Raw genomic sequence first — 24783 nt, forward strand, 5'->3', positions numbered from 1 at the left:
GTCCACTCATCCTGCAATGTACCTATGTTCTCCACACTTGTGTCCATTCATGTTTCACTATAGCGCTTAGTTATCCCTTACCGGGGTTGTGTATCGCCCAGTTACCCTGACAACCTGACGTCACTTCCGCTCACCACACATCACATCTCTGTATGCAACTGCACTGTGTGGTTATTCCCGCGCGACGTCACTTCCGGTCAGCGGTTTTGCCGCTGATTGGCTCTCTGGCACTGTCAGTCCCGCCCTACTTCCTCTTAACGGCGATGTCTCTCCTCACCGGCAGACCAGCGGTGGAATCCGCGTCTGCTCCCTATACTATCTGCTACGGTCTCCACAGGTAATTCTCACACAAGCGCCTATCTCATCCCTTCCTGTTTTCTTTGAGAAGGTAACCAACCCTCTCCTTTGTTTCATTGCACACCTATAGTACCGCTCCTGTCTGGTTCTTGTGTAAGGTATGAGTCATCCTTTGTGTCTCCTCTCACATCCACCAACTGTTATACATATCTCACACAACCCCTGGGGGGTTTGTTTGCACATTTACAGACGCCGCCCCTGTGTGTCTTCTGACCCTTTGGTCCCCCTTTATACTCTGCAGTACTGTATGTACCTCACCCCTCACTGTTCTATTTATGGGGGGTCCCCCACTTCTGAGCATAGGTGGAGCACCCTAGCCTAGATTCTTGGGGTTTCTCTCCAGCATATGTTTCTTGGATACACTTGACCATGTATAGATATCGATGCTATATTCTCTCCTCAGCATTTATGTATATACTTTTTTTGTATAATTGTTTTGTTATGGTTTACCCCTTTTTTGTATTGTTTTCACATTTGGTTATATTTCACATGTAGTAACTGACGAAGGTCCAGGTGTAGGACCGAAACGTTTTGAGTACCACTACAATAAAACTCACTCTAAAGCATCAAGTTGAGTGCTAGGTTCTTTTTGATTATGACCTGTGGTATTCAGTCAGAGTGACCGACGCTGCTTTAAGAAGTCCACTGGGGTGATGTTATGGCAGCTAGATGGTATACAGTCCCACATGTGAAGTGTATCCCCAGGGCTTCCCAGTGTGTAGATGGTGGATGGTGAGAGGCGCAGAGAAGAACGAGGACACAAGGTTGCAGTCTCTTTACGTTTACTGAAGACTTCAGCATCCACAGTCCAGGGCACCAGATCACAGGGCAGGCAGAGTCCGGCCGGTTTGGAGGCATGTCCAGAGTCCCCTTTGTCCAGGTAGAAATCAGTAGCCTTCCCTTGCGCTACAGTGTTGTATTTCCTTACTGCCTATGGCTTCACATAAGGTCCTCACAGATGTAATGTCTTTCTCTCTGTCCCCCATATAGGATAGGACAAACCCGTATGACTGGTGGCTTGAGGCTGTTTGTAGGGACTCTAGCACGCCCCGGCCTCTGAGGGGTGCCACCGTGCCTCCTGGGTGTAGGTGCGGACAGGTAACCTGCAATTAGCTGTCCTGCCGGTCTCTGAAGTAAAGCATAAAGGTCCTTACTCCCTCGGTGTTCCGGCTTCCAGGATTCTGTGCCTCAGAAGGAGGCAGCCTGTGTAGGGCTGGTCCCCTTCTGGTATCCTCTCCTTTGCTCTGACTTCCTTCACGCTCTCTGGAATACAGTTCTGCCTTTGATGTTTGATGTCTCTTCCCAGGAGCTGTAGCACTTTAGGATACACGGCTTCTCTCCTTCCTTTCCCTCTGTCTCTCTGACAGGAACTGAACTCTTTCCCTCCAGATCAGGATGTTCTTATAGGGGAGTTCACCTTAAACAGGCTTAGAGCTCCCCCTTCTGGTCTGGAGTGTGAACATGTTGCATGCATTGTGCTACCTGACAAAGAGTTCTCCTTCATTGCCTCCAAACGTAGCATCACTCGAGTCGAGAGGAAAGCAATACCACTGCGACGACCAGGATCCTGGGGTGCCGCAATCATAACTGTCCCACTGCTCTGTCTGTTAAAACATTTGCTGCAGAATCTCAAAGAGGAAGCTTTGAATGGTTAGTGTTGTTCCTGGTGAGGACACTGAACATTTGACTATTTGTAGCCTGCCACAGATGGTAGAGTTCATTTCCAGAAGCCTTTCCCACACGTGAAAGATATTTTGTCCACCATGAAATACTACTGGCTGTGCACCTTTCTTGACCCCACTGTATAAGGAGAAATTTGAAATAATGTCCGAGGCAGAAGTGCCATTTTCAGTGCATACATTACAGAGGGTCATAGTGGAAGACTTGCTCCAAAAATTACCCTCAGACAACGCTGGTGGCAGAGGTACTGGCTCTGTTCACCGACAAGGATTAAATGGGAGGGCAATAAACACCAGGTGAAATTCGGGGGGGGGGATTGTCCACCATCTGGGCAATTTTAATGAGACCGTCACATCAGCAAGGGCTATCTGTGGGTGTAAGTATGATGAGGAGGGAGAAGTTGACCAAGATGGTGAAGGACTACTTAAGTGACCATACCAGCATACTTCCTTGTAATGATCCTTAGTGGTTGAGGATCACAAATTACTCCAGCTAAGTAACAAACATAGGACAAGCTCTAGGGAGGTGGCAAACTGGCCTGACCGCAAATCTGAACCTATCCAAACACACTAGAAGTAGCCGGTGAACGTGCCTAAAAATCCTAGACGTCTCGAGCCAGCCTGAGGAACTAACTACCCCTAGAGAGAAAGAAAGACCTCTCTTGCCTCCAGAGAAATAATCCCCAAAGATATAGAAGCCCCCAACAGATAATAACGGTGAGGTAAGAGGAAGGCACATACACAGGGGTGAAAGCAGATTCAGCAAATGAGGTCCACTAATACTAGATAGCAGAAAATAGAAAAGAAAAATCTATGCGGTCAGTAAAAAACCCTTACAAAATATCCACTCTGAGATTTCAAGAACCTCCACACCAACTAACGGTGTGGGGGGAGAAACTCAGTCCCCTAGAGCAACCAGCAAGCGAGGAAATCACATTTTAGCGAGCTGGACAAAAAACATAATAAACACTGATAATCAAAAAATGATCAAATAAAAACTTAGCTTGTCTTGGAGAGACTGGGAGCAAGGTAGACACAAGGAATCTGAAGAGCACTGAATACATTGATAGCAGGCAAGGAACTGAGTCTCCAGGTGAGCTAAATAGGAAACCAACCAAGGATAACGAACCAGCTGATGCAGCCAACCTGCAGAATTGACAACACCACACAGTACCGCTTGTGACCACTAGAGGGAGCCCAAAAATAGAATTCACAACAGTACCCCCCCTTGAGGAGGGGTCACCGAACCCTCATCAAGTCCCCCAGGGCGATCAGGATGAGCCGCGTGGAAGGCACGAACCAAATCGGCCGCATGAACATCAGAGGCGACAACCCAGGAATTATCCTCCTGACCATAGCCCTTCCACTTAACCAAATACTGAAGCCTCCGTCTAGAGATACGAGAATCCAAAATCTTCTCCACCACGTACTCCAATTCGCCCTCGACCAGCACCGGAGCAGGAGGCTCAACAGAAGGAACCACAGGTACCACATACCTCCGCAACAAAGACCTATGGAACACATTATGAATGGCAAACGATGCTGGGAGATCCAAACGAAAAGACACCGGGTTAAGGATTTCCAAGATCTTATAAGGACCGATGAAGCGAGGCTTGAATTTAGGAGAGGAGACCTTCATAGGAACATACCGAGAAGACAGCCACACCAAATCCCCAACACGAAGTCGGGGACCCACACCACGGCGGCGGTTGGCAAAGCGCTGAGCCTTCTCCTGTGACAACCTCAAATTGTCCACCACATGGTTCCAAATCTGCTGCAACCTATCCACCACAGAATCCACCCCAGGACAGTCAGAAGGCTCAACCTGACCCGAGGAAAAACGAGGATGGAAACCAGAATTGCAGAAAAAAGGCGAAACTAAAGTAGCAGAACTGGCCCGATTATTAAGGGCAAACTCGGCCAATGGCAAAAAAGTCACCCAATCATCCTGATCAGCAGAAACAAAACATCTCAAATAAGTTTCCAACGTCTGATTAGTTCGCTCGGTTTGGCCATTAGTCTGAGGATGGAAGGCCGACGAAAAAGACAAATCAATGACCATCTTAGTACAAAAAGTCCGCCAAAACCTGGACACAAACTGGGATCCTCTATCAGACACAATATTTTCAGGAATGCCGTGCAAGCGAACCACATTCTGAAAAAATAGAGGAACCAAATCGGAGGAAGAAGGCAACTTAGGCAAGGGCACCAAATGGACCATCTTGGAAAAACGATCACACACCACCCAGATGACAGACATTTTCTGAGATACTGGAAGATCCGAAATAAAATCCATGGAAATGTGCGTCCAAGGCCTTTTCGGAACAGGCAAAGGCAAAAGCAAACCGCTGGCACGAGAACAGCAAGGCTTAGCCTGAGCACAAATCCCACAAGACTGCACAAAGGAACGCACATCCCGCGACAAGGAAGGCCACCAGAAGGACCTAGCCACCAAATCTCTGGTACCAAAAATCCCAGGATGACCCGCCAACACCGAAGAATGAACCTCGGAAATAACTCTGCTGGTCCATCTATCCGGGACAAACAGTCTCTCTGGTGGACAACGGTCAGGTCTATCCGCCTGAAATTTCTGCAGCACTCGTCACAAATCTGGGGAAATGGCAGACAAAATCACTCCCTCTCTGAGAATACCAGCCGGCTCAGAAACTCCCGGAGAGTCAGGCACAAAACTCCTAGAAAGTGCATCAGCTTTCACGTTCTTCGAACCAGGCAGGTATGAGACCACGAAGTTGAAACGGGAGAAAAACAACGACCAACGAGCCTGTCTAGGATTCAGGTGCTTGGCAGATTCAAGGTAAATCAGATTTTTGTGATCAGTCAAGACCACCACACGATGTTTAGCTCCTTCGAGCCAATGTCGCCACTCCTCAAATGCCCACTTCATAGCCAACAACTCCCGATTACCAACATCATAATTCCGCTCGGCAGGCGAAAACTTTCTTGAAAAGAAAGCACATGGCTTCATCACAGAGCCATCAGAGCTTCTCTGCGACAAAACAGCCCCTGCTCCAATCTCAGAAGCATCAACCTCGACCTGGAAGGGGAGAGAGACATCTGGCTGACATAAGACTGGAGCTGAAGAAAACCGGTGCTTCAGCTCCCGAAAGGCCTCCACGGCCGCAGGAGACCAATTAGTCACATCAGAACCCTTCTTGGTCAAATCCGTCAAAGGTTTAACCACGCTAGAAAAATTAGCGATGAAACGACGGTAAAAATTAGCAAAACCCAAGAACTTCTGAAGACTCTTAACAGACGTGGGCTGAGTCCAGTCATGAATAGCCTGGGCCTTGACTGGGTTCATCTCCACAGTAGAAGGAGAAAAAATAAAACCCAAAAAGGAGACGTTCTGTACTCCGAAGAGGCATTTTGAGCCCTTCACAAATAAAGCATTAGCACGCAGGACCTGAAACACCATCCTGACCTGCTTCACATGGGTCTCCCAATCATCAGAAAAGACCAAAATGTCATCCAGATAAACAATCATAAATTTATCCAGATATTCTCGGAAGATGTCATGCATGAAGGACTGAAACACAGAAGGAGCATTAGAGAGTCCAAAAGGCATCACCAAGTACTCAAAATGGCCTTCGGGCGTATTAAATGCTGTTTTCCATTCATCTCCCTGCTTAATGCGCACAAGGTTATACGCACCACGGAGATCTATCTTAGTGAACCAACTGGCACCCTTAATCCGAGCAAACAAATCAGACAATAGTGGCAAAGGATACTGAAATTTGACTGTGATTTTATTCAGAAGACGATAATCTATACAAGGTCTCAAAGAACCGTCCTTCTTGGCCACAAAAAAAAATCCTGCACCAAGAGGGGAAGAGGATGGGCGAATATGTCCCTTCTCCAAACACTCCTTTATATAACTCCGCATCGCGGCATGCTCTGGTATAGACAAATTAAAAAGTCGTCCCTTAGGGAATTTACTACCAGGAATTAAATTTATAGCACAGTCACAATCCCTATGAGGAGGCAGGGCACAGGACCTGGGCTCATCAAATACATCCTGGTAGTCAGACAAAAACTCAGGGACCTCAGAAGGAGTGGAAGAAGCAATAGACACCAACGGAGTATCGCCATGAATTCCCTGACAACCCCAACTTGACACAGACATAGCTTTCCAATCTAAAACTGGATTATGAGCTTGCAGCCATGGCAGACCCAAAACGACAACATCATGCAAATTATGCAGAACAAGAAAGCGAATCACCTCCTGATGTACAGGAGTCATGCACATGGTCATTTGCGTCCAATACTGAGGCTTATTCTCAGCCAATGGCGTAGTATCAATTCCCCTCAGAGGAATAGGAAATTCCAAAGGCTCCAGGACAAAACCACAGCGCCTGGCAAACGACAAATCCATCAGATTCAGGGCCGCACCCGAATCCACAAAAGCCATAACCGGGTAGGACGACAAAGAACAAATCAAAGTAACAGACAAAATAAATTTAGGCTGTATAGTACCAATGGTGACAGGTTTAGCGATTTTTTTTAAGCGTTTAGAGCATGCTGAGATAACATGAGTAGAATCACCACAGTAAAAGCACAACCCATTTTGACGTCTATGACTTTGTCGCTCAATTCTGGTCAGAGTTCGGTCACATTGCATAGACTCAGGTCTCTGTTCGGAAAATACCGCCAAAGGATGAGCAGATTTGCGCTCCCGCAAACGCCGATCAACCTGAATGGCTAAAGCCATAGAATCACTCAGACTTGCAGGGGTGGGAAACCCCACCATAACATTCTTAACGGCCTCAGAAAGACCTTCTCTGAAATTTGCAGCCAGGGCACACTCATTCCATTGAGTAAGCACCGACCATTTCCGAAATTTTTGACAATACACCTCTGCTTCATCCTGACCCTGAGAGATAGCCAGCAACGCTTTTTCTGCCTGATTCTCAAGATTAGGCTCCTCATAAAGCAGTCCAAGAGCCAGAAAAAATGCATCTACATTAAGCAATGCAGGATCTCCTGGCGCCAGAGAGAAAGCCCAATCTTGAGGGTCGCCACGCAACAAACAAAAACTTAGCTTGTCTTGGAGAGACTGGGAGCAAGGTAGACACAAGGAATCTGAAGAGCAGTGAATACATTGATAGCAGGCAAGGAACTGAGTCTCCAGGTGAGCTAAATAGGAAACCAACCAAGGATAACGAACCAGCTGATGCAGCCAACCTGCAGAAAGACAACACTACACAGTACCGCTTGTGACCACTAGAGGGAGCCCAAAAATAGAATTCACAACAGTACCCCCCCCCCTTGAGGAGGGGTCACCGAACCCTCATCAAGACCCCCAGGGCGATCAGGATGAGCCGCGTGGAAGGCACGAACCAAATCGGCCGCATGAACATCAGAGGCGACAACCCAGGAATTATCCTCCTGACCATAGCCCTTCCACTTAACCAAATACTGAAGCCTCCGTCTAGAGATACGAGAATCCAAAATCTTCTCCACCACGTACTCCAATTCGCCCTCGACCAGCACCGGAGCAGGAGGCTCAACAGAAGGAACCACAGGTACCACATACCTCCGCAACAAAGACCTATGGAACACATTATGAATGGCAAACGATGCTGGGAGATCCAAACGAAAAGACACCGGGTTAAGGATTTCCAAGATCTAATAAGGACCGATGAAGCGAGGCTTGAATTTAGGAGAGGAGACCTTCATAGGAACATACCGAGAAGACAGCCACACCAAATCCCCAACACGAAGTCGGGGACCCACACCACGGCGGCGGTTGGCAAAGCGCTGAGCCTTCTCCTGTGACAACCTCAAATTGTCCACCACATGGTTCCAAATCTGCTGCAACCTATCCACCACAGAAACCACCCCAGGACAGTCAGAAGGCTCAACCTGACCCGAGGAAAAACGAGGATGGAAACCAGAATTGCAGAAAAAAGGCGAAACTAAAGTAGCAGAACTGGCCCGATTATTAAGGGCAAACTCGGCCAATGGCAAAAAAGTCACCCAATCATCCTGATAAGCAGAAACAAAACATCTCAAATAAGTTTCCAACGTCTGATTAGTTCGCTCGGTTTGGCCATTAGTCTGAGGATGGAAGGCCGACGAAAAAGACAAATCAATGACCATCTTAGCACAAAAAGTCCGCCAAAACCTGGACACAAACTGGGATCATCTATCAGACACAATATTTTCAGGAATGCCGTGCAAGCGAACCACATTCTGAAAAAATAGAGGAACCAAATCGGAGGAAGAAGGCAACTTAGGCAAGGGCACCAAATGGACCATCTTGGAAAAACGATCACACACCACCCAGATGACAGACATTTTCTGAGATACTGGAAGATCCGAAATAAAATCCATGGAAATGTGCGTCCAAGGCCTTTTCGGAACAGGCAAAGGCAAAAGCAAACCGCTGGCACGAGAACAGCAAGGCTTAGCCTGAGCACAAATCCCACAAGACTGCACAAAGGAACGCACATCCCGCGACAAGGAAGGCCACCAGAAGGACCTAGCCACCAAATCTCTGGTACCAAAAATCCCAGGATGACCCGCCAACTCCAAAGAATGAACCTCTGAAATAACTTTGCTTGTCCATTTATCCGGGACAAACAGTCTCTCTGGTGGACAACGGTCAGGTCTATCCGCCTGAAATTTCTGCAGCACTCGTCGCAAATCTGGGGAAATGGCAGACAACATCACTCCCTCTCTGAGAATACCAGCCGGCTCAGAAACTCCCGGAGAGTCAGGCACAAAACTCCTAGAAAGTGCATCAGCTTTCACGTTCTTCGAACCAGGCAGGTATGAGACCACGAAGTTGAAACGGGAGAAAAACAACGACCAACGAGCCTGTCTAGGATTCAGGCGCTTGGCAGATTCAAGGTAAATCAGATTTTTGTGATCAGTCAAGACCACCACACGATGTTTAGCTCCTTCGAGCCAATGTCGCCACTCCTCAAATGCCCACTTCATAGCCAACAACTCCCGATTACCAACATCATAATTCCGCTCAGCAGGCGAAAACTTTCTTGAAAAGAAAGCACATGGCTTCATCACAGAGCCATCAGAGCTTCTCTGCGACAAAACAGCCCCTGCTCCAATCTCAGAAGCATCAACCTCGACCTGGAAGGGGAGAGAGACATCTGGCTGACATAAGACTGGAGCTGAAGAAAACCAGTGCTTCAGCTCCCGAAAGGCCTCCACGGCCGCAGGAGACCAATTAGTCACATCAGAACCCTTCTTGGTCAAATCCGTCAAAGGTTTAACCACGCTAGAAAAATTAGCGATGAAACGACGGTAAAAATTAGCAAAACCCAAGAACTTCTGAAGACTCTTAACAGACGTGGGCTGAGTCCAGTCATGAATAGCCTGGACCTTGACTGGGTCCATCTCCACAGTAGAAGGAGAAAAAATAAAACCCAAAAAGGAGACCTTCTGTACTCCGAAGAGGCATTTTGAGCCCTTCACAAATAAAGCATTAGCACGCAGGACCTGAAACACCATCCTGACCTGCTTCACATGGGTCTCCCAATCATCAGAAAAGACCAAAATGTCATCCAGATAAACAATCATAAATTTATCCAGATATTCTCGGAAGATGTCATGCATGAAGGACTGAAACACAGAAGGAGCATTAGAGAGTCCAAAAGGCATCACCAAGTACTCAAAATGGCCTTCGGGCGTATTAAATGCTGTTTTCCATTCATCTCCCTGCTTAATGCGCACAAGGTTATACGCACCACGGAGATCTATCTTAGTGAACCAACTGGCACCCTTAATCCGAGCAAACAAATCAGACAATAGTGGCAAAGGATACTGAAATTTGACTGTGATTTTATTCAGAAGACGATAATCTATACAAGGTCTCAAAGAACCGTCCTTCTTGGCCACAAAAAAAAATCCTGCACCAAGAGGGGAAGAGGATGGGCGAATATGTCCCTTCTCCAAAGACTCCTTTATATAACTCCGCATCGCGGCATGCTGTGGTATAGACAAATTAAAAAGTCGTCCCTTAGGGAATTTACTACCAGGAATTAAATTTATAGCACAGTCACAATCCCTATGAGGAGGCAGGGCACAGGACCTGGGCTCATCAAATACATCCTGGTAGTCAGACAAAAACTCAGGGACCTCAGAAGGAGTGGAAGAAGCAATAGACACCAACGGAGTATCGCCATGAATTCCCTGACAACCCCAACTTGACACAGACATAGCTTTCCAATCTAAAACTGGATTATGAGCTTGCAGCCATGGCAGACCCAAAACGACAACATCATGCAAATTATGCAGAACAAGAAAGCGAATCACCTCCTGATGTACAGGAGTCATGCACATGGTCATTTGCGTCCAATACTGAGGCTTATTCTCAGCCAATGGCGTAGCATCAATTCCCCTCAGAGGAATAGGAAATTCCAAAGGCTCCAGGACAAAACCACAGCACCTGGCAAACGACAAATCCATCAGATTCAGGGCCGCACCCGAATCCACAAAAGCCATAACCGGGTAGGACGACAAAGAACAAATCAAAGTAACAGACAAAATAAATTTAGGCTGTATAGTACCAATGGTGACAGGTTTAGCGATTTTTTTTAAGCGTTTAGAGCATGCTGAGATAACATGAGTAGAATCACCACAGTAAAAGCACAACCCATTTTGACGTCTATGACTTTGTCGCTCAATTCTGGTCAGAGTTCGGTCACATTGCATAGACTCAGGTCTCTGTTCGGAAAATACCGCCAAAGGATGAGCAGATTTGCGCTCCCGCAAACGCCGATCAACCTGAATGGCTAAAGCCATAGAATCACTCAGACTTGCAGGGGTGGGAAACCCCACCATAACATTCTTAACGGCCTCAGAAAGACCTTCTCTGAAATTTGCAGCCAGGGCACACTCATTCCATTGAGTAAGCACCGACCATTTCCGAAATTTTTGACAATACACCTCTGCTTCATCCTGACCCTGAGAGATAGCCAGCAATGCTTTTTCTGCCTGATTCTCAAGATTAGGCTCCTCATAAAGCAGTCCAAGAGCCAGAAAAAATGCATCTACATTAAGCAATGCAGGATCTCCTGGCGCCAGAGAGAAAGCCCAATCTTGAGGGTCGCCACGCAACAAGGAGATAACAATTTTAACTTGCTGAGCGGACTCACCAGAGGAACAAGGTCTCAGAGATAGAAATAACTTACAATTATTCTTAAAATTTAGAAACCTAGATCTATCTCCAGAAAACAACTCAGGAATGGGTATCTTTGGTTCTGACATATGGTTATGAATAACAAAATCCTGAATACTTTGCACCCGTGCAGTAAGATGATCCACACTAGAAGTCAGAGTCTGAACATTCATGTCTGCAGCTGAGCTCAAAACCACCCAGAGTTCAAGGGGATGAAAGAAGCTAAACAGACTGCAGCAAAGGAAAAGCGGGAGGAAAAAAAAAAAATGTACTCAGGTCTTTTTATCCCACTTCTGCGATGCATTAAACACTTTTTGGCCTGCTATACTGTTATGATCCTTAGTGGTTGAGGATCACAAATTACTCCAGCTAAGTAACAAACATAGGACAAGCTCTAGGGAGGTGGCAAACTGGACTGACCGCAAATCTGAACCTATCCAAACACACTAGAAGTAGCCGGTGAATGTGCCTAAAAATCCTAGACGTCTTGAGCCAGCCTGAGGAACTAACTACCCCTAGAGAGAAAGAAAGACCTCTCTTGCCTCCAGAGAAATAATCCCCAAAGATATAGAAGCCCCCAACAGATAATAACGGTGAGGTAAGAGGAAGGCACATACACAGGGGTGAAAGCAGATTCAGCAAATGAGGCCCACTAATACTAGATAGCAGAAAAGAGAATCTATGCGGTCAGTAAAAAACCCTTACAAAATATCCACTCTGAGATTTCAAGAACCCCCACACCAACTAACGGTGTGGGGGGAGAAACTCAGTCCCCTAGAGCAACCAGCAAGCGAGGAAATCACATTTTAGCGAGCTGGACAAAAAACATAATAAACACTGATAATCAAAAAATGATCAAACAAAAACTTAGCTTGTCTTGGAGAGACTGGGAGCAAGGTAGACACAAGGAATCTGAAGAGCACTGAATACATTGATAGCAGGCAAGGAACTGAGTCTGACCACCAAAATAGTTCCTCTATAACAACTAACAATGATCCTGACTAACAAGACCTCCTGACGAAGCTGCGGAGCCAGCGAAACGCGCGTCGAGGTGCCAGTGTGTCCATACCCCTTGTCAACATGACCGCAGGTAATAGATCTACTTCATCACAATATGTCCTCTAATAGTTTTGTATCTCAGTGGATATAGGATTTGCTTCTCATTGAGAGATCTGTTATTAGACACTATCTATCTATATCCTCCTCTATTTTTAGTGTTGAGACTGCATACAATAGATTCATGTCATTAGTATAGATCTATCTTACATGATAGGGACCGGCTATCATGCTAAACTAGCTGTAAACTTACCCCTATTTTGGGTTTAACAAACATATTAGGATAGTATATTGACATGCTCTATTAGTTCAATTTTTTGAGAAAAGGCTATATAAATATATGAATTATGGACTATTGCTGATAATATATGCATTCTGGATGTCATTATGGCATGGGGATAGGTCACTTTCTATTTTTGGTTCTGTTACCCCGTTCTATATTAGTCCATGTACAGTAGTGGGTTCCACTGCTATATACTATATTTACGGATATTTGTAATTATTTGATATGTGTATTGATATATACAGAATATTCCTGTTTGTATAAATAAAGTATCATTTTTTATAGAATTTGGATCGTGTTTGTGACTTCACTATCTCAGTTGGTTGTAAGGAACTGAGTCTCCAGGTGAGCTAAATAGGAAACCAACCAAGGATAACGAACCAGCTGATGCAGCCAACCTGCAGAAAGACAACACTACACAGTACCGCTTGTGACCACTAGAGGGAGCCCAAAAATAGAATTCACAACACTTCCTTATTTTTCTTTTTTCATAATGGATAGACGCACATGGCTGTCAACCGAAAATGCAGACTGGCTGACTCTTCTAGAATTGATCAAGGGTTGAATTTCCTACAACTTTGCAAGCCCTACGGATGACAGAAACGTTATGTAAATGCAGGCCAAATGTTGTTTTTTTTAAGTTGTCTTAACGTCCATCCCTCACCATCTAAAACCATTTTGTTTAGGAAATCAATTCCTCCTCCTCCTGGTTCTGCAACAAGTTCATTTATGTATACCCCATGTGGGAATTGTTTTGTACTATTTGAAACCTTTGCACATTGTGCGATGGTGATACTTGTACTCTATATCTCTACCTCTTGCAATAACTGCTAAGTATATTGTGATGTCCCCATCATGGCATCTTTCAGATGGTCTGAGATAGACCCCCTGGCTGATTTATTTGAAACCTTTGCACATTGTGCAATGGTGTAACTTGCACTCTCTATCTCTACCTCTTGTAATAACTGCTAAGTGTATTGTGATTAGTGATGAGCGAGTGTATTCGTTACTATTCGCTATTCACACAGATAGTGCGGTATTCGGGTTACTCGTTCCATTGTGAGTATTTGTGTACTCGCCTCGCTATATTCGGATGTTCCGACCTGCAGTTTTGGCACCTCCTTTGCAACCACTAAACATGCTGGGCTTCTTAACCAATCACAGAATGCCGCAGATATCTTGGTTGTGGCATTGCTGTGATTGGCTGGCCGCCCAGCATCATAGGGTCTATTGAAGCCCTGCCACCACCATTTTGCGCTCATTGCATCCGGAGCCTGTGTTCTACAAGCATAGGGAGAGATTGCTCAGCTGCTAGGGAGAGTCTCTAGGCCTCTTGATAACACAAAAGCCCTTTTCAGGGCTACCTGCAGTGTATACTAGGTCAGTCTAGAGTAGGGAGAGAGATACTCGAGCAGGGACAGTTTAAAGGAGCCGGTCGCTAGCTCCATAATACCACCAAAAAATAGCTTTTTTCAGAGCTGAAGACACACAACAAAGTCAGAGTACAGGGAGGGAGAGATTGTGTATTAGGTAGGGAGAGGTTAAAGTGTTCCTCCAGTGCCCATCTTAAAACAGCTCTTGTTAGAGGCAAAGCAATATTTTTCCATCACACAGAGTACTAACATTTAGTGCTGCCTTTTTTTAACCCTTTTCTGACCTCGGACAGGATAGTACGTCCGAAGTTATATCCCCCGCTGTGATGCGGGCTCCGGCGGTGAGCCCGCATAAAAGCCGGAACATGTCAGCTGTTTTGAACAGCTGACATGTGCCCGCAATAGCGACGGGTGGAATCGCGATTCACCTGCCGATATTAACTAGTCAAAGGTGGATCGCCCCCACGTAAGGGCAATGGGGTACTCGGCACCGGGTCCTTAGGTTCGGGGGATATTCATGGTCCGTGGCCCTTTGAGAGACATCCGTTTGATAGATGGGGAAAGGTCTTTAAAGGGGAAATGTTCGTGACGCCACCTGTGGTATTCGGTCAGGGTGACCAACGCTGCTTAGGGGTCCTCTGGGGTGATGTTATGGCAGCAAGATGGTATACCTTCCCACAGGTGAAGTGTATCCCCAGGGCTTCCCAGAAGTGTAGATGGTGATGGTGGATGATGTAAGGCGCAGTGAATAACGAGGACACAAGGTTGCAGTCTCTTTACCTTTTACTGAAGGCTCCAGCATCCACAGTCCAGGGTACAGACCACAGGGTAGGCAGAGTCCAGCCAGTCTGAAGGCAAATCCAGAGTCCCCTTATCTAGGTGGAAATCAGTAGCCTTCCTCTAGCACCTGTGTGTTGTAGTACCTCCCTGCTGAGCTTCTCGGTAAGGTCCTCACAACTGTTGTAGATGTTCTAGATGTTATTTCTTCCTCTCTGTCCCCCAGATGGTGTGGATAGGACAAACCCATATGACTGATGGCCTGAGGCTTGTTTATAGGGACCCTAGAGACGCCCCTACCCCCACAAGTTGCCACCGTGTCTCCTAGGTATTAAGGTCGGGCAGCCAACTTGGAATTGACTATCCTGCCGGTCTCTGGAGCAAGGCTTAGAGACAGTTGCTCCCTCGGTGTTCCGGCCACTGGCTTCGTGCCTCAGAAGGAGGCAGCCTTTACAGGGCAGAACTCCCTCTGGTGTTTTCTCCTTATGCTATGACTTCGTTTCTCACCCTCTACAACACAATTCTCTTCGTGTCCTTTCTTAGGATGCTGCCGCACGTGGGGCAGGCGAAGCTGCGTGTCTTTCTGTCTAGCTAGGCCTCTGACAGGATCCCACCCCTGTCAGGGACCCTCTGTCTGCAGCTCCGATGTTCCTCCTTTCCCCCTGTCTGCCTGACAGGTGTTGCCTGGGCAAAGCCCAGTCAGCTTCTCCCTAACTTTCTATCCAGCCCACCAATTTTACCCTTCTGTGAGGAGTGCCCTAGTAGATAGGAGCAAGGCTCACCCTGGTGGTCTAGAGTGTGAAGTGTGGTGTATGGTTTGTGATACCTGGTAGGAAGATCTCCTTTATTGCCATCAGACGTAATATCACTCCCCCTGGTGGAAGAACGATATTACTGCAACGACCAGGACTCTGGGGCGCTGCAAATGCTGCTGTCAAACGCTGACAGCGGCATTTAACTATCACTTCCGGCCATCGGGCTGGAAATGAGCGCATCACTGACCCACGTTACATGATAGGGGGTCAGCGATGCGTCGGCATAACTATCTGAGGTGTCCCTGAGACCTCTATGGTTGTTGATGCCGGATTGCGATGAGCGCCATCCTGTGGTCGGCGCTCATAGCAATGCAGGAATTCAGCTACATACTGTTGGAGCGATCAGAGCTTTGCTCCTATGTAGCTGAGCCGATCGAGTTGTGCCAGCTGCAAGTTTAAAAAAATATTAAATAAATATAAAAGTTTAAATCACCCCCCTTTCGCCCCATTCAAAATAAAACAATACAAAAAGCAAATATACACATATTTGGTATCGCCGAGTTCAGAATTCCCCGATATATAAAAAATAAAGGAATAACCTGATCGCTAAATGGCGTAGCGAGAAAAATATTTGAAACACCAGAATCATGTTTTTTTTTGTCGCAGCGACATTGCATTTAAATTCAATAACGGGCGATCAAAAGAACATATATGCACCAAAATGATATAACTAAAAACATCAGCTTGGTGTGCAAATACGCTACGGGTATCGGAAATGGCACAATTTTTTTTTTTTTTTAGCAAAGTTTGGAATTTTTTTTCACCACTTAGATAAAAAAGAACCTAGACATGTTTTGTGTCTATGAACTCATAATGACCTGGAGAATCAAAACGGCAGGTCAGTTTTAGCATTTAGTGAACCTAGCAAAAAATCCAAACAAAAAACAAGTGTGGGATTGCACTTTTTTTGCAATTTCACCGCACTTGGATTTTTTTTCCCATTTTCTAGTACATAACATGCTAAAACCAATGATGTACAATATACAGCTCCTCCCGCAAAAATGAGCCCTCACATGGCCATATTGATGGAAAAATAAAAAAGTTATGGCTCTGGAAATGAGGGGAGCGAAAAATGAAAAAATGAAAATACTCCGAGTCATGAAGGGGTTAAAAGCTCTGGTCTATTTTCCCTGCTGTTTTTGATTACAGAGCCTGGCTTCTGCTTTCCACATTAGTTCACTTAAAAAGGCGTTAAGTGTCTACGCATAGCAGTAATCCAAACATTCCCTACTGCCTGCTACCAAGCACACACCCGGCCATTTCCCCAACTGTTTTTTGGTCAGGGCCTGGCTTCTGCTGTCCACATTAGTGCACTTTTGAAAAGGCATTAAATGCCCTACGCAAAGAAGTAGTCCAAACATTTCCTACTTCCTGCTACCAAGCACGCACCAGGCCATTTTCCCCGCTGTTTTGGGGGTCAGAGCCTGCCTTCTGCTGTCCATATTAGTCCAATTAAAAAGGCGGTTAGTGCCCTATGCAAAGCAGTACTCCAAACATTTCCTACTTCCTGCTGCCAAGCAGGCACCAGGCCATTTTCCCGGCTGTTTTGGGGGTTAGAGCCTGCCTTCTGCTGTCCACATTAGTCCATGTAAACTTCTGTCAGGGTTTCCGCCTCTTCATATTCCACTTTCTCTCTCCCCACCTACTGCTCCTCATCCTCTGCTGAAGTACCTTCCCCATCACTGACAAGCTAGGACCTGTGCAGCTGCACATTGGCAAAGCGGCAACACGCTCTGCTGAAGCTGAAATGTTTAGGTTATAATCCACACACTGCAGCAGAGTTGTGGCAAGATTTAAAACAACAGACCAGTTAGTGGCTCTCCCCTCTGCACCTCCAACCCGGTCTGGTCATCTATGATAATGGGAATAACCTGGTGGTGGCTTTAAAGGTCAGGAAGCTGGTACAGGTGCCATGCATGGCTCACAGGCTGAACCTAATTGTTCAGAAATTTTTGAAAAGTTACCCTGCCTTGCAGTACCTACTGTACTTGAGACGGTGTACTGTTATGGACCTGGTGGTTAGGTGCACCAGGAATGACCTGATAGTTAAACACGGAATCGGGACGAGCTCTGGGGAAATGGGAACTCTGCTGACCGCAAACCCTACTCCTATCAACACAACTAGAAATAGCCGTGGAGCGTGCCTGACTCTGCCTAGATGCCTCTTCACAGCCTAAAGAAAAGGGATCTTTGCAGTCAACACAAAAAACTACAAAATAACGCAGAGTGTGCAAAAAATACCCCCGCACCGACTCACGGTGCGGTGGTGCCACTCTGCACCCCCAGAGCTTCCAGCTAGCCAGGCAGTTTCATGATAGCAAGCTGGACTAGAACTTAGCAAGAAAAACCATATGTAACAAATGAACAAGCAGGAACTTAGCTTCGCTGGAGTAGACAGGTCCTCAGAAAGATCCATGAGAGATCTGAACCAGTACTAGAACATTGACAGCTGGCATGGAGTAACGATCTGAGTGGAGTTAAATAGAGAATCCAGCCTAGCCCTAAACGAGGGCAGGTGGGGAAGGAATCTCAGAACCAGCAGCTCCACTCACAGCCACCAGAGGGAGTCCACGGACAGAAATCACCGAAGTACCATTCATGACCACAGGAGGGAGTTCGAGAACGGAATTCACAACAGTGTACACCATATTAGTGCACATTTCTGCCCTTCCTCTACCTTTTTTGCTCGTCTTACAGTGCTGCAAAAGCACTTGAATTTGCCAAGTCACCGACTCATTTGTGACCTGCCGATGCAGTGGAACTCAACCTATCATATGTTGGCGAGGATTAGTGAGGGCAGTAGCTGAATACCAGCTTCAACATGCCCATCAGACTGAGAGTCAGCCACTGCACATAACAACTGTCGAGTAGGTGTGGATCACTGACATTTATGAGGTTCTTGAGAACTTTGAGTACTGCACCATGCTCATGAGCAGGGATCAGGCTATTATCAGCATAACAATCCCGCTGCTGTGTCTCTTGAAAGAATCACTGCATAATCTAAAAGAGGAAGTTTTGAGTGCCCAGCATGTTTGTATGGAGCCAGATCTCACAATGGGTGATACTACCCAGCCCAACAAATATTCTCCTTACCCATTATAAACTCCTTACTCATTACGCAGCATCAGAAGGGTCCACACTGTAGCCCCAACGCGCGTTTCATGTCGGCTTCATCAGGGGGCTACGGTGTGGACCTTTCTGATGTCACCAATGGGTAAGGAGTTTAGGGGTGGGGATGACCATTAAAATATGGAACACTTGATTCCGGATCCTTAAATAAGGGCTTAGATACTAGTTATACCTATTACCCTGCCTCTGTACATGCCTACCTAGTATGCACTTATCACTTTACTGTTATTTGTTTATGGTATCATTAGAGGTTCACATTGTTGTATTCTGTGCTACTCTTGTTTTCCTTGCTGAAATAGTTTGTACCTTTTGATTTCAATATTTATATTTTCTGTTTGTGAAATATTGTCTAATAAAATGTATACTTTTTTAATGAATATGGACTTGTACTCCATCTCTTTTGGGTATATTAACTTCTATTTGTGATTGGAGGCCCTTGGATGGTGGCTTCCTGTGTCAACCATGACTCAAGCCAAAGAGCTAATTTTTAGATAACCTATGCACACTGTGCAGTGGACAAACCAGGACAGTATACCCCAGCCTAACTACTATTTCTGATTGGAGGCCCTTGTGATGGTGGCTTTCTGCACCAACCATGACTCAGCACAGAGCTAATTTTTACAAACCCTATGCACATTGTACAGCGGACAAGTCGTGAATGTAGAGTGGTCCTACCAAACTAATATTTGTCATTGGAGGCCCTTGTGACAGGTTGTCCCACATTGTGACTGAGATAGGGGATAAATATTCAATAGAAATCTAGGTTTGGTAGTTGTTCTTGTGTATCTGTAAAAGTGGCATAATACTGCAACAAACATATTCCTAGAAACCATATGTGAGTCACAAATTCATGCAGGCATATTCTCCAGGCTCTTCCAATTCTGTTTCATCACTTTGCCATCCATTTCAGCCTTTTCCTGAGGCCCACAGACTCCATTCTAGGATCCAGCAGAAAATGACTCACATTACCCACTGTTAGGGCTAGCGGAACGCACCGAGTATAGGAAGGAAACAGCAAGGTGCGTTCGCAGCCCGGGATCCACCGTGCAGAGATATCTGCTGCAAAGTAATTAGCGGCACTATATGGCGGTATAAGTGAACTCTGTTAACTTCACAGAATCGCAAAGATATGAAAATGCTGTGCCCTGTTAACCTCAAAGAGGATCACAGCTACCTAACTGAGCAAAGCAAAGAGTGGTCATGCAGTCAGCATAGCACACAAACAACTCCTCACCGGAGTTGCCGGTATTCTAGGGGCTTATTTCAGCCAACCCTGATCACACGCAGACATGACCATCAAGTAGCAATGCTCATAACATAGATTGATATTAGCACATGGCCGTGCGGCCATGCGAACCTTATATAGCTGCAGCAGACAAGGACCTATCTAGTGGTCCAATTGGAGCTGCTACAGGACCTGAGCGTGTGACCCCCCGACCTCCAATGAGAGGTCCTCCCATGGGCATGCTCAGTGTGTGCAAAGCAGGACTTAGTCCCAGAAAAGCCTGCTCGCCGCTGACCACTGCTGGCTACAAAAGCAGAGCCTGGAAAGGACCGACGTCTCCGCTGAGCAGGCTACACTGCGGCTGATGCAGAATGGGAGACCGCAGCAGATATGGCTCGAGATTCCCCCTGTGCAGCGGTGGGAACTTGACCCCTAACATTTCCCCCCCCTCTTTCGGCCTCTCTATACTCAAAGGCTGCAATGAGCAGCGGAGCCCGAATGTGCTCCACAGGTTCCCAGGTTCTGTCCTCTGGGCCGTGACTCTCCCAGTCCACCAGATAATAATTCTTGCCACATACCACCTTGCACCCCACGATAGAGTTCACCTCAAACTCATCCGTGGATGAACCCAATGTCCAGGCAGATGACTCGGAAAACCGAAACAAATAGACAGGCTTTAAGAGGGAAACGTGAAAGGTGTCGGTGATACCAAGGCGCGGAGGAATAGCCAAATGGTAGACCACAGGGTTGATCTGTTCCAGAACCTTGTAAGGGCCAATGTAGCGAGGCACAAACTTAATGAACTCAACTCGCAGCCTGATGTTATGGTCTGAGAGCCTCACTAAGTCACCAGGAGCAAAGGTCAGAGCGGGGCGCCAGTGTGCATCAGCAGAAACCCTCATTCTCTCCTTTGAGGCCCGGATGGCATCCTGTGTGCGGTCCCAAATGTCACGTGCCTCCACCGCCCAGTCTGCCACCCTAGAATCGGTGAATGACACAGGCATGGGCACAGGAACACGCGAATGCTGGCTGTAATTAAGGAGAAAAGGTGTCTGCCCCGTAGAGTCGGCTACGGTGCTGTTCAAAGCAAATTCTGCCCAAGGTAGCAAAGATGCCCAGTCATCCTGCCTGGCGGAGACAAAATGTCATAAGCATGTGACCAGAGTCTTGTTGACCCTCTACCAACCCATTCGTCTGAGGATGGTATGCAGAAGAGATATTCAGCTCAATGCTGAGTAAACGACAGAGCTCTCTCCAGAACCGAGACGTAAACTGAAGACCCCGGTCACTGACAATTTTGTCAGGCATGCCATGTAGATGGAAAACATGTTTGACGAACAACGCCGCTAAAGCTTTTGCAGAAGGTAACCGTGGAAGTGGAATCAAGTGCACCATCTTAGAAAAATGGTCGGTGACTACCCAGATAACTGTACAGCTACGAGACTTGGGTAAGCCTACCACGAAGTCCATCCTGACCATCTCTCAGGGCCTGTCTGCCACCGGCAGGGGGTAAAGTAGCCCAGCAGGCCGTTGCCGAGGAGACCGATTCTTGGCGCAGGAGACACATGCCCGAATACAGTCCCCGACGTCACGGGCCCTATGCGGCCACCAGTATGTCCTCGCGAAGAGCTCAGATGTCCTCTTGGTCCCAAAATGTCCACCCACCCTGGACAAGTGAGCCCAAAAGAGAACCTACGGTCGCAAATTAGATGGAAAGTTTTGCCTGGGGGCACAGACTCTAGCGAATCCGGAGCCACAGTTCTCAGGCTCTCTGAAGGGACAATAAGCCAAGGCTCCTCCTCCTCCGCTGATGACACTACAGAGCGAGAGAGAGTGTTGGCACAAATGTTCTTCTCCCCGGAAAAGAAAATGGAGGGTGAAATGGAACCGGAAGAAGAACATGGACCATCTAGCCTGGCGAGAATTTAGCCGCTGAGCTGTCTGTAAATGCACCAAGTTCTTGTGGTCTGTGAACACTTGGAAGGGAAAATGAGCTCCCTCCTGGTGGTGTCTCCACTCTGAGAAAGCCAACTTCATGGCTAGCAACTCCCTGTCTCCAATGGAATAATTCATCTCCGCTGGTGAAAAGGTCTTGGAGAAGAAGAAGCAAGGATGCTTCCGACCTTGAGCATCCTTTTGGAAGAGAACTGCTCCAGAACCAATGGATGAGGCATCCACCTCCATAATAAATGGCTTATCTACATCGGGGCGATGTAGGATGAGAGCGCTAGCGAAGTGTGACTTAATCAAGAGGAAATGGCCTTGGAGATCTCCTCCGACCACAACTTGGGATTTGCTCCCTTCTTGGTGAGGGCAACCAAGGAAGCTACCAAGGTTGAGAAGTGGGGAATGAACTGGCAATAGTAATTAATGAACCCCATAAAGCGCTGCACCGCTTTGAGAGAATGGGGTTCCTGCCAGTCCATCACAGCCTGTAGCTTGGCAGGATCCATAGCCAATCCCTGGGCGGAGATGATATAGCCAAGAAAAGGAAAGGACTCCTGCTCAAACACACACTTCTCCAACTTGGCATAGAGGGAGTTGGCACGTAGGAGGTCGAAGACCTTGCAAACATCTCTCCGGTTGGAGTCAATATCTGGAGAGTAGATAAGAATATCATCCAGATAAATTACGACCGAGGTGGAGAGCATATCCCGGAAGATGTCATTTACAAAGTCTTGTAAAACGGCTGGGGCATTACAGAGCCCGAAGGGCATCACCAGATATTCATAGTGCCCATCCCTGGTGTTAAAAGCCATCTTCCATTCGTCCCCCTCACGGATGCGAATCAGGTTGTAAGCACCCCACAGATCTAATTTAGTAAATACCCTTGCTCCCCGTAGCCTATCAAAAAGCTCAGATATCAGGGGAGTGGGTACTTATTCTTAATGGTGATGGTGTTAAAACCCCTGTAGTCTATGCATGGACGCAGTTCTCCACTCTTCGTCTGTACGAAGAAGAACCCAGCCCCTGCAGGTGACACTGACTTCCTAATGAATCCTCTTGCCAGATTCTCTCTGATATACTGGGACATTGCCTCTGTCTCCGGAAGTGATAATGATAGGATTTACTCCATCCCAGAATTCTCCCTGAGGACCACTCTATATGAGGAGAGTGGTAGCGTAACCATGGTATCCCCAACAGGACCTCATCAATTCCCTCGGGAATGACAAGTAGGGAAATAATCTCCTGACGAGATGGAGACATGGAGAGAGTGAATGGAATGGTTTGGTGTGTAATCAGTGAGGGTAGTGTCGACCCATTTACCACTCGAACGGTCACAAGTTTGGCATGCATCACCAGGGGTATTGAGTGTCACTGGGCGAAAGCAGATGACATAAAGTTGCCTTCCACCCTCGGAGTCCACGCAAAGCTCTACCATGAGAGTGGATGGGCCTATGGTAATTGTCCCCTTGAAAGACAATTTAGAGGAAAATGTCTCTGTGTCTAGTGTACCTCCTCCAACTACCATTAGACGCCGACGTTCCCCCGACCGCTGAGAACACCTGGAGGCAAGATTTCCTGACTGCCGGCAAATATGACAGACCTTAAGTGCACAAGTGGACCGGGACTTGGATCCCGCTCGTGACACCTCTATGGCCTCATGTGACTCAGGCGCCTGGACCGGAGATTCCAGAGGTTTGGCGAAGGTGGGAGCCAGCCGAAACCTCTGCCTACACTGGGCTCGCTCCAACCTTCGCTCGTGAAAACGAAGGTTGATGCGAGTTGATATAGCCATGAGCTCCTCCAGTGTGGTGGGAATCTCCCTAGTGGCCAAAGCGTCCTTCATATGGTCAGCCAGCCCCCTCCAAAATACCGGGATGAGAGCTTTATCCGGCCACTCCAGCTCAGAGGCTAGAGTCCGGAAACGGACGGCACAGTGGCTGACCATGGACGTCCCCTGAGTCAATGCCAGCAGTTGGAGCGCCGTATCATGAGTGACTCGAGGTCCTAAAAAGACCTGCTTCAAAGTGCTCAAGAACCAAGAGACACTCTGCACCGCTTGATCGTTGCGCTCCCACAGCGGCGTAGCCCACTCCAACGCCCTGTCCGACAGAAGAGAGATTATAAATCCCACCCTTTTCTGCTCTGTAAGAACATGTGCAGCCAGAAGCTTGAGGTGTATACCGCACTGGCTCACGAAACCCCTACAGGTTTTACTGTCACCAGAATATTTCTCTGGCAGCGGGAGATGGGATAAAGTCGGAACAGAGGTGGCAGTGGACAAAGTTTCTGCAGCCGTGCTAGCGACCTGAACAGCTATTGCGGTTACATCCACAGCTGAGGTTGCACACTCGAGAGTCGCCAACCTGCCCTCCAGCTGCTGGATGTACCCCTGCAATTGCTGATTGTCCGCCATTACTTAGCCAGACCCTGGCGCTAGTACACTGTTAGGGCTAGCGGAACGCACCGAGTATAGGAAGGAAACAACAAGGTGCGTTCGCAGCCCGGGGTCCACCGTGCAGAGATATCTGCTGCAAAGTAATTGGCGGCACTATATTGCGGTATAAGCGAACTCTGCTAACTTCACAGAATCGCAAAGATATGAAAACGCTGTGCCCTGTTAACCTCACAGAAGATTACAGCTACCTAACTGAGCAAAGCAAAGAGTGGTCATGCAGTCAGCATAGCACACAAACAACTCCTCACCGGAGGTGCTGGTATTCTAGGGGCTTATTTCAGCCAACCCTGATCACATGCAGACATGACCATCAAGTAGCAAAGCCCATAACATAGATTGATACTAGCACATGGCCGTGCGGCCATGCGAGCCTTATATAGCTGCAGCAGACAAGGACCTTCCTAGTGGTCCAATTGGAGCTGCTACAGGACCTGAGCGTGTGACCCCTGACCTTCAATGAGAGGTCCTCCCATGGGCATGCTCAGTGTGTGCAAAGCAGGACTTAGTCCCAGAAAAGCCTGCTC

General features: G+C 47.2%; 1 long non-coding RNA gene across 1 annotated transcript in view; it reads right to left on the reverse strand.

Annotated features, from left to right (window-relative positions):
* LOC143815838 (uncharacterized) overlaps positions 1 to 24783 on the reverse strand; it is a 54389-nt gene that overhangs the window by 20317 nt on the left and 9289 nt on the right. The gene's annotated exons all lie outside the window — the stretch shown is intronic.

The sequence above is a fragment of the Ranitomeya variabilis genome, chromosome 3 (genome assembly GCF_051348905.1).
Source record: "Ranitomeya variabilis isolate aRanVar5 chromosome 3, aRanVar5.hap1, whole genome shotgun sequence".
Taxonomy (NCBI): Eukaryota; Metazoa; Chordata; class Amphibia; order Anura; family Dendrobatidae; genus Ranitomeya; species Ranitomeya variabilis.